The sequence below is a fragment of the Adiantum capillus-veneris genome, chromosome 22 (genome assembly GCF_014529385.1).
Source record: "Adiantum capillus-veneris isolate H3 chromosome 22, ASM1452938v2, whole genome shotgun sequence".
Lineage (NCBI taxonomy): Eukaryota > Viridiplantae > Streptophyta > Polypodiopsida > Polypodiales > Pteridaceae > Adiantum > Adiantum capillus-veneris.
In genome coordinates this window covers 41,974,237-41,984,767 of record NC_140952.1, presented here as the reverse complement: position 1 = coordinate 41,984,767, position 10,531 = coordinate 41,974,237, and positions in this window count along the sequence as shown.

Genomic DNA, 10,531 nt, shown 5'->3' with positions numbered 1-10,531 from the left:
TAAAATAGTAGAATATATGCATGAGACACTTTAGTGGCTCTAGTCGCCCATGAGAACATCAGTTTTAAGAGGTGTATTCCATACTAGTAAGTGGGTGAGTCATGATTATCCAAAAAGACTATTGGGATGTGCATATCCTTCAAGGCCTATTGAGATGAAGGAGAGCAAAGAGAAACCAGAGAAAGAGGTTCACGTACAAGCAATAGGCAAAGAAAGAAGGATTTACATCCAACCACCACTATCTCCATATATTATAGCCTCTTAGCTCATACATGTTTTAAGAGCTACATTGTATATAAGTAGTAAGTGGGTGAGACTTGATTATCCACAAATTCTCTCTATTAAGTGTTATCCACTTTATCTATATTTGCTTCATATCCACTTTATTGACTTACAAAGGTTTTGGGTATGTTGTATATTATTTAAGTCGTAGAGACTAAGAGTAGCCTCCTCCCCTTAAAGTGATGTATTAGATTCTTCAATTGTATCCTTCTGTGAAAGCTTCACCAAACCAAAGATTGCACTATATATATGGATCAGATTTTAATGGTGTGTGTATGTTGGTCAGTGAAGGGGGTCTTGACTAATCTTGGAGCAAGTGTCTATCCTTTTACAAAACTGAGACGAGTAATTAGATGCATAGATTTATTAATCCTATGATCACGTGAAATTTCATGTGTTTACAAAGTGTTATTATCATATTCACATAATTACATGTTGCATGACCAACAAAATACCATCGATAAAAGATAAAAACTTGGAACTCCTCCAACGATTTAAAATGTGGGGCTCAAGCGAGCCTGCAAAAAAATCATTTTTAGAGTACACACACACAGAGGGAGGGAGAGAGAGTGGACCTTTGCAGGTATATCAAGAAGAGGGAGGGACTAATGGGGTCGTGTGGTAGTATGCCTTGCGTCACAAAGCATGGCAATAGCAGAATAGGAAACCACACAACTCATGCGATTGCTTGTGCATAGTGTGGTAGCATACCATATGATCTACTGCACAATAATAGCAAGGTAGCTCGCCACACAATGTGGGTGTATGAATTAATTATTCTATGGAATGGTGCTTACCATGGGGACATCACCTTAGTTACCTTGGAATATGGTGTCATCGTGGTAAGTATTGGCTCATCGTATATGTACTACTACTATCATTATGGGGAGTCATCTTCCCTTCCCCATGCAAAAAAAAATATATCTGCATCGATCGATAACAAGACCATCTGATGCTTGTACGTAAAAGGTCCTCTCTAGCTCTCTCTCTCTCTCTCTCTCTCTCTCTCTCTCTCTCTCTCTCTCTCTCTCTCTTACATATGAGATTAAGATATGAAACAAGGTTTTCTTTTACACAATATATATGAAAAGCTCACAATAAAACTTCTCTAAAATTCGCAAATTATTTGTAAAATTGATCTTCACTACTTAACTTGGAGGAATAAAAAATATCCATATTCTTTGAAAGTATGATTCTCTTTTAAAATAAAAAAGCAAAACAATGTGTGCTTTCACAGAGATTATCTGTGAAAAATGGCCATATTGGAAAGACATTTTTACACCTTCACTTAGCTTTATACCATATTCTATCAACTTTGAATTCAACCTTGGGGGGTACACTATTTAATCATGTGATTTCAGCAAGAGGGGTTTTAAAATGCAAAAAAATAGACCATTTAATAAAAATACATTAAAATAAGGGATAAAAGTCATAAAATCATGGATCATTTTATTCATCCAAACGTGTTAGAGGAGGAGGTCTTTGATTACCCCACTAATGCTTGTTATATATATGGGTGCTAGGTAGTGAGCCCTCCAATGATACAACTAATTCTAGCAATCTAAATGTGAATCAATGTCTTATGGTTTAGAATATTTATTTTGAAGTGTACATGTCTTTAGATTATATCGTTTGGAATATTGAATCAATGTATTTTATTAGCCTTATCGTCATGGTTTGATGCATGTCTTTGATTATAATAAGCTTTTGTGGCGTCTGGTATACCATTCAATGCTATGCGAAACCCATATTTCAAGATGCTTTAATGAGCACGGCCAAAAAAGGGTTTGCGCTTCCTGATTATAATAATATTCCCATAGAGTATCTAGATAAAGTGAAAGATAGTATTGAATCCATCCTCAAGCGTATGGTGGTGGAGTTTGTTCCTACATATGGTTGCACCATAGCTTTGGATGGATGGACCAGCTGTCAAAAGAAGTCACTCATCAATAAGATTCTTATCAATCCTAGAGGGTCTATGTTTGTAGAAGCCATTGACACCTCTTTAAAAGAGGATAACCGTGATTATCTAGCAAGGATATATGAGTGTGCCATAGCAAAGGCAGGGACCAAAGAATGTGACTGCAATTATCACAGATAATGCATCTAATTACAAGGCTGCAGGAAGGGCTATCCAAGTTAAGTACCCCGAAACTACTTGGGTGCCATGTGCCATGCATACTCTTAGTTTTCTTTTAGAAGACCTTGAAAACTGGCCGTCATTAAAAAAATGATGCTGGATACTAATCATGTGGTGAAATCTATTAGAGAGCATCAATTTTCATATGCTCTTTTTTTATTAAAATCACCCAACAAAACTTTGCAGATATTTTGTGTGACAAGGTTTGCAACTGCATATTATGTTCTTGCCACCTTGCAAGAAGTGAAGCCTGCATTGATTTAAAGAGTTGTTGATGGATGGCTCAACAAGTATCCTATCTACCAAGAGGCAGCTACAAGGTGTGTACAACTTGTGAACTCACAATTTTTCTGGCGCAATGTAGAGAGAATTGTCACCCTAGCCAAACCATTTTGAGTAGTCGACAAATACTCTTTTGTCTTTGGTTGAGTCTATTGGTATATGTCAGAGGAATTGCACAAAGGAAGAGAGCATACTGGCTTTGGTGCAAAGGACAAAGCTTTCATAATCACAGTTGTCAATAAGAGATGGGTGCAATTGCATACACGGTTGCATGGTGCTGCATCTGTATTAGATCCTAAATTTCAAATGCACCAACAATCAGGAAATAAAGAATTCATGAGTGACTTAAAAATAGTGTGCTCGCAACTATTAGGACAAGATGATGGGAAGACTTCTTTGCATCAGCGATTTGATTATGCTAATAGAACTAACATGTTCTAGGATCCATAGCATATAGATTCCATTGCACACACAAGTGCGCGTCTATGGCAGAAGGAGTATGGTGGGGAGAAAGTAAGATGCAACACATTGCTGTTAGGGTTCTATCTATTGCAGCATCAAGTGGTCGCTGTGAGAGGAATTGGTCGGGTTTTGACTTTTTGCATACTAAGAAACAAAACCGGCGTCATCCTCAACGTGCTATTGATTTGGTTCTGTTTTTTGCAACATGAGACTCATTCATAAGCTAGTGACCATTGCGACAAGACCAACACAAAAGCAATATGTTGTTTTTCAAACCCATGAAGTCATAGCTGTGGAAGTAGATGATGACGATGATACACTATAAGGGGAAAACTCCAGAACCGCTAGCATTGTCACACATTAGCAAAGGAAAATAGAAAGAGAAAATATTGCATGTGTGGCAATAACAGCGGCAAAGGACACGGTAGTGGTTTGACAACAATATACGGGGTAATAGAAGCGATAATATAGCCGCGATTATTATCGCGAATATTACCATGTATATTACCGCATTTATTATTGCACATATTACCGTGAATATTACCACACATATTACTGCACATACTACCTCGCAGATTACCTCACATATTACCGCCATACGGATTTTCAAAAATGAAGATGCTCATTTGGTTCATCCAATTTGGATGGCCTAGATGAGCATCTTTATTTTTTACCTGTATAAAGTTATCTGGACTATGACTATCTTCATCAAGTACATAGTTCACATCAACAAATATTGGTCGCTTCTTCTTAATACTCTTCTCTCAGAAGGAGCTCTATTTATTGTAGTGACTTTGTATACTCATCTTCGACATTGAAGAGTGAGTCAAATCAACCAATGATTTGGAAGCTGAAGTAGTTGATGATTGACGTACGAAGCTTTGTGCATGATCATAGTTCTAGTACTAGGAGCACATTCATAACCTTTAAGATAAGCATCGTATTGGAAACTTTGTAGCATTTCCATTGTCATGTTTGTGCTGGCATCCATTTGGCATTCTCAATGATTATGCATTCTGCTCATTATGAAATCTATGATAGGTAGATATAGATAGAAATAAAGATTTAATTATCATTTATGAAGGTCAAATATGACCTATGGGACCAAAAAAAAAACATTACAATGTTCCTTCTGAATAACGGAAGATGGGTCTTTTAATTCATGATGAAGTGTGTGTGTGTATAGCCGGGGTATTAAAAATACCTCTTGAATGCACGTGCTATAGGTATTTTTGAAAAGTGGACCCCCCCCCCTTCCCCCCCCCTCCCCCTCGCCCCCTAGTTGTTGGATACATCTCAAATTAAGAAGTAAGGGTCTAGCGAGGTGTGATAAAGGGAAGATAAGATGAAATGAACAAAACCTAAGAAGGGGTAGGTGAGGAGGGAGCCAGTTTGGGAGTTCTTGATAAACTGGCCATTCTTGATAAACTGACCATTTCCCCATTGAGTGTGCTTCTCACATATTTGGAGTTCTTCCTTCGAGTTAGGCGGATGTTAGATCTTTTGCAAACCAAAATTTGGTGTCCTTGAGAAGCCGCAATTGCTCAAGGAGTTTGATTTGATCTGCGTTGGTCTTGAAGATTAGGATTGCATGCTTGGTATGATGTTTGTGTGTAAGAGACATGATTATGGATGACCCCATTGTACCATGTGGACTGTTGTTGGGATGTGAGCAAAGGAACTGTGGAACATTGAAGGCGATATCCTATTGGCATTGTCATTCACCTAGCGTGGACAATACACAATCTTCAACCTTATCAAAGATGATACTTGCACTTCGGTTTTGACCTCCTTTGTGAGGGTGGTATCTACTTCCATATTTGTGTTATTGAGCTTACGGTCCCCCTTCTCTTTCCAGTCACTTGGAAGCCTATGAATGCGAACACTGAGGGCGATATCCTACACTTGGGTTTTGACCTCCTTTGTTGAAGGTGGTCTCTACTTCCACCTTTGTGTTATTGAGCTTGATTTCCATCTCTTCCTTTTTGTAGTTCTCCACTATGGTGAGTCGAGCCTCGATGGAGATGAGTCTATGCTTCAGCTCCTGATTCTCCTTGCCAAGCTTCTTGACTTCATTTTGAGGGCCTATGTGTTACATTGTTTGTCTTTGTTGGTGTTTCCACGACCCCAGAGAATGTAGACTTGCCTTGAGATGAGGCTCAAATGGCCATGATGGGCACATGCTTCCTATGAAGAGACACAAAGCATCACTGCTAGAGAGTCACTGGCAACTTGAATAGAGTCAAAATTGGTTCTCAAGACAAGTCTCAGAGTTGAGGGCAGCTCGGGCAAAGTCAAGGTTGGGCTAGTTCGATAAAGTTGGGGTTGTGGGTAGCTTCAACAAAGTCAACATTGTGCGAATAATTAGATGTGTGTGCAAGGCGGTGTTGGTTGGGAGGGAAAGGTTTTGTTAACGCTCTACCTAATCTCTACATCCTCTTTAGCTACTCCATCTACACCTCCCTCTAAACCCTAATTGCTTCTTAAATCCTAATCTTATATGTGTACCCTCGATTTAATCTCTATCTACATTCTCTATGTATCCTCCTTCTCTACTTAGTTTACCTAAACTCTACACCCTCTCTATCTACTCTATCCACACCTCTCTCTACACCCTAATCTCTTCCTAAATCTTATCCTTATCCATCTGGGTAATAGCATGAAGCACCCATATGGATTCATTGGTACTTATATAAAGTACCATGACATATTTTATCCTTGTTAAATGGTGGAGTTCGTGTAGTTCTATCTACTTGTGCTTTTGTTAAGTACCAAAAAGACTCCATTGGGACTTGTGGAAAGTACCATGCAAAACATAATTAGAGTCAGGTGTTGAATCTTGAGTGTTGTACTTGTTAGGTAATATCCCAAAACTCTATGAACCACTTAGAAAGTTCACATGGTACTTACATTGCACTTAAAAACCTAAATGCAAGGTTTAGTTTCACATTGCATACCTCTATACGGTCAGTGTCGTCTCTAATCTTTGAGTTGCTTGCATCAGCCCCTAGAGCTATCAATGCACTTGAGAGAGCAATGATCTTTGCATCAATTACTATTAGCTCAGAATCCAATGCACCACATGCTCCTCCCTCCATGTTGTCTTTCAGTGTTTGAAGCTCGGTCAATTGCCCTTGAAGCACTGCTGTAGTTGAAGATGTTCCCTCTATCTTCCACATGCTCTGACTTTTCTCTTGTAGTTGCACTTGGACACACTCTTCAATGTACTTTTTCTTGTAGACAATATTTGCTCCACTTCTGCTAGGATTTGAAGATTAACGGAGCTGCAATTCAAAAATGAGTGAGGGTCCAAGCTGCAGGAAAGAAAAGTTTGCTTGCATTTTGAAAAATGATAAAATCTTGAAGTGATGTTTTCAAATCTTGGTACCTTCTAATCGACATAGACTAGACCCTCACACAATATGAAAGTACCAAAGTGATCCATCAATTATTCCCCAAAACTTGACCACCTTTTCATGCTTTCACCCATCTACTCTCTATATACTCTCTATATCTATCCTTTCTCTCTACCCTCTAAACATAGAGAGAGCGCTAAATAGAGGTAAATCTTTACACTCTCTCTAGACCCTCCATCTATCTCTACACTCTATGAATCCTCTGTTTCTCTATCTACACCCTCTGTACTCCCTCTATCTACTCTATCCACATCTCTCTCTAAACCCTAATCTCTTCCTAAATCCTTACCTTATCTATCTACCCTCTACTTAATCTCTATCTACACTCTCTACATATCCTCCCTCTCTACCTAAACTTTACATTGTCTCTATCTTCTGATCTCTTCCTAAATCCTAATATTATCTATTTACTCTGTACCTAATCTCTATATCTACCCTCAGACTCTCTACCTTGTGAACATACAAAGAGCACTAAATAGAAATAAATCTCCACACTCTCTCACAGGGTGCAAATTAAGCATTGCCAACGCAATAACTGAGATTTTTGCACCACTGTAAAGCGACATGCGTGCAAGACTTTGCATCATCTCGCCCTCTTTATCATTTCTAGCATGCCGTCGATATGAACGGGATGAGTGAGTTTGGTCCGTAGTATTGTGTTCAATGTTGTCGTTTTCTATGTTCTCAATGATGGGATCCATGTCAAAGAATGCGTCCAATATCTGCTCCATCTCTACTTCTTGAAATGCCACATTAGGTATTGGTTGGGAGGACTCAGTCGATGGCTGCTCATTTGAAAATCTTCTTCTCTAGGATGAATTTGAAGCAATATCTACTTGCAAAGTTTGACCTTCAGTCTATAGACCATGAGATCGATAACACAGGTCTTGTAGTTGCTCAATCAGAAAGAGACCGTGGCTACATATGTGTTGGTCATAGATTTTTCATTTTTGAAATATCATATGCTTGCAATGCGTACAAGGACACTCCATCCTATTGTCCCATAATTTAGCTACCAATGATGCAAAAAATAATTAAAACACTCTAGTTGTTATAACTACACACTACTAAGTACATGACAATACATGACAATCTCACATTCTCTAGCCAGGCTCGATCCCCGCACACCTCGGTCTAGAGGTGCACGGAGATTAGAACCACAGGGTAATAATCTCGTCTTTATTGATCAATGACTGTATATTAAGGTTCTTGAATTCTGTGGGCACTTTGGAAGTCCGATTGCGTTTTTTTAACTATTTGCTGCTAGCTCTAACAACCTCACATTGTCTAGCCAGGCCCAATCCCCGCACACCTTGGTCTATAGATGCATGGAGATTAGTACCACAAGGTATTAATTTTGTCTTTATTGGTCAATGACTATATATTAAGGTTCTTGAAGTGTGTGTGCACTTTTGAAGTCCGATTAGCTGCTAGCTCGAGCTCTAACAATCTCACCTTCAACTATTTGTTGCTAGCTCGAACTCTAACATTCTCATGTCCGATCCCCGCACACCTTGGTCTAGAGGTGCACGAAGATTAGGACCACATGGTCAATGACTATATATTAGTGTTTTTGAAGTTTGTGTGCACCTAACCTAACCTAGCCGAAGTTCGTTTGCGTTTTTTGAAGTATACGAGTCATTCTTGAAGTCTGTTAAATCAAATTTAGGAATTCTGGGAAAAATTTACTATAATGGGACTATTCTTCTTGTCTTTAGGTTTTCAAGAGATGCAACTCGGTCTAGGATGCACATTTTTTTGTTCCAGCTCTTGAATGAAATGATGCACTTGCAAGTGTGATTTGTAGACACCACTTTATATGGAACATGCAACAACTATCAGACATATACTACATTTGAAGCTCAAAGTCTCAGTTCCACTTCATGCTTCTAGACAGATCCTTCTTTGGCAGCTCGGAGGTCGTTTGGTAGTGCATTTATCAAATTAATCCACTTTGTGTCAGCAAAAAGAAAAAGAAGGAACTTATTCTCACGAGGCTAGCATCGAAAGAAGCAAGAAAATCTTCAATTTTAAGACTGTGCTTCTCCCAAAACAAAGATTGTAACAAACATCATCTTGAGGGCGAAAATCTAGGCTACAAATCCCTGCAAATGCTTGAGTTTCAAGATTTTGTCTATTCTACTTGTCTCAAACATGGAGGCTAGTGTGTTGGGTTGTGGGTTGAGCCTCCGTGCGAATGCTTAAGCCTCAAACTTGAGGGTAAGGCACAAGGCTCTAAAGTCTAGAGGAGAATTGCTTGTGTCAAACATGAAGGATAGAGAGTTGAATTGTGGTTTGAGCCTCTTTTCCAATGGTGAAGGCTCAAACTTGAGGGCGAGGCACAAGGACCTAAAATGCAGAGAAGCAACACTTCTCTAATGTGACATCCGAATTTTAAAAACATTGTGAGTTGTGGTGGTGCCATCATGCTCCAAACATACAAGACATGACAAAACTCAAACTTTGAAATGAATAATGACAAAATAAAAGAGGAAGCCATTTCAATCCACTTAGGGCTAGCCACATACGGTTAACGTCTTAGGACTAGTGTTGGTTTAGCCGCTAATAGATGGCCGTATTTTGCAGTTTTAGAGTGCGCTATGTAAAGTTGCTTAGGTTTGGCCGCTCCAAATTGGATCAGTGTAGTATTTTTCCATTTCAATCTGCTTAGGGCTAGCCGCTTAAGGTTCTATGGATTCTGGTTTGGCTGCTAATACATGGAGCACTGTGTTTAAAGCCGCTAAGATAAAGCGCTCTAAAATAGATTAGGATATTGTTAAGACATTACGTCTGCTAAGGGTTATCGGCTTTAGATTAGAGTATTTTGTTTTGGCCGCTAATACATTACTATATTTAGAGCATTAGGGTAGGCTATGTAAATCCGCTTAGGTTTGGTAACTTTTGATTTGGTCGCTCCAAATCCAATTAGTATTGTAGCGCTTGGACATTTCAGTCTGCTAATACGGTTAGAGGGTTATGGTTTAGACATAAGTTTTAACTGTCTGAACACAATGTCCATCTATAATCTCAACATAAGTTAAATTAACATATAACCTAACCTAACTTTTTACATACAACCTATAGCCTAACCTAACATAACCTATAACCTAGCTTGTTGCCTAAACCTGACCTGTAATCTAGCTAACCTATCCTATAACATATAACCTAACTTATAACTTAATTTAACCTTTAATTTAAACCTAACCTATAAGCTAACCTAACTTAACATAACCTATATATTGGCTTAACCTAACATATAACCTAAACTAAACCTAACCAAAACATAAAACCTAAACCTTATCAAGTGCATAATTTCAGAAACGACATAATTAAAACGAAATTTCATCAAAACAAGTTTTCTTCATAAACCAAAATGAAATTTCTTCCTATTTAAAAATGAAATTTCACAACACAAACCATAATTTCTTTTAAACTATAATTTTAATATGCATTAAAAGTTAAAGCACTCACATGCGGCCTATTTGAGCAAGAAAAGGTGTCATAAACGTCCTCAAACCTGCAAAAAACGCACACACACCATGTTAAACCCTGAAACCCTAAACCCCAAACCCTAAATCTACATGTAAACTTTAAAACAATCTTACCTTAGTGCTATGGAGTAGTCCACGAGTAAGATTAGCACCTCTAACAACTTGTTTTGCAGCAGATTTGCAAGAGGTGAGAAGGACGAGAGCAAGAGAGAACGCACAAGAATAAGTGAAATGCGCAGGGAAATCTAGCAGATTTGTTTTTACAGGGTTCGGCGGTACAAAAATCGGTATAGGCATCGGAATAGGTATTGAGTCACGCATCGAAAAGTAATGTGAAACCGGCGTCGAAACATACATCGAAAGAGCCGTCAAAAATTTAAAAATATTTTTTTAAAAAAACTGCATCTCCCTCCATACTTAGCTACACATATACTGACGCCCGCCATTGGCGCCGGTAA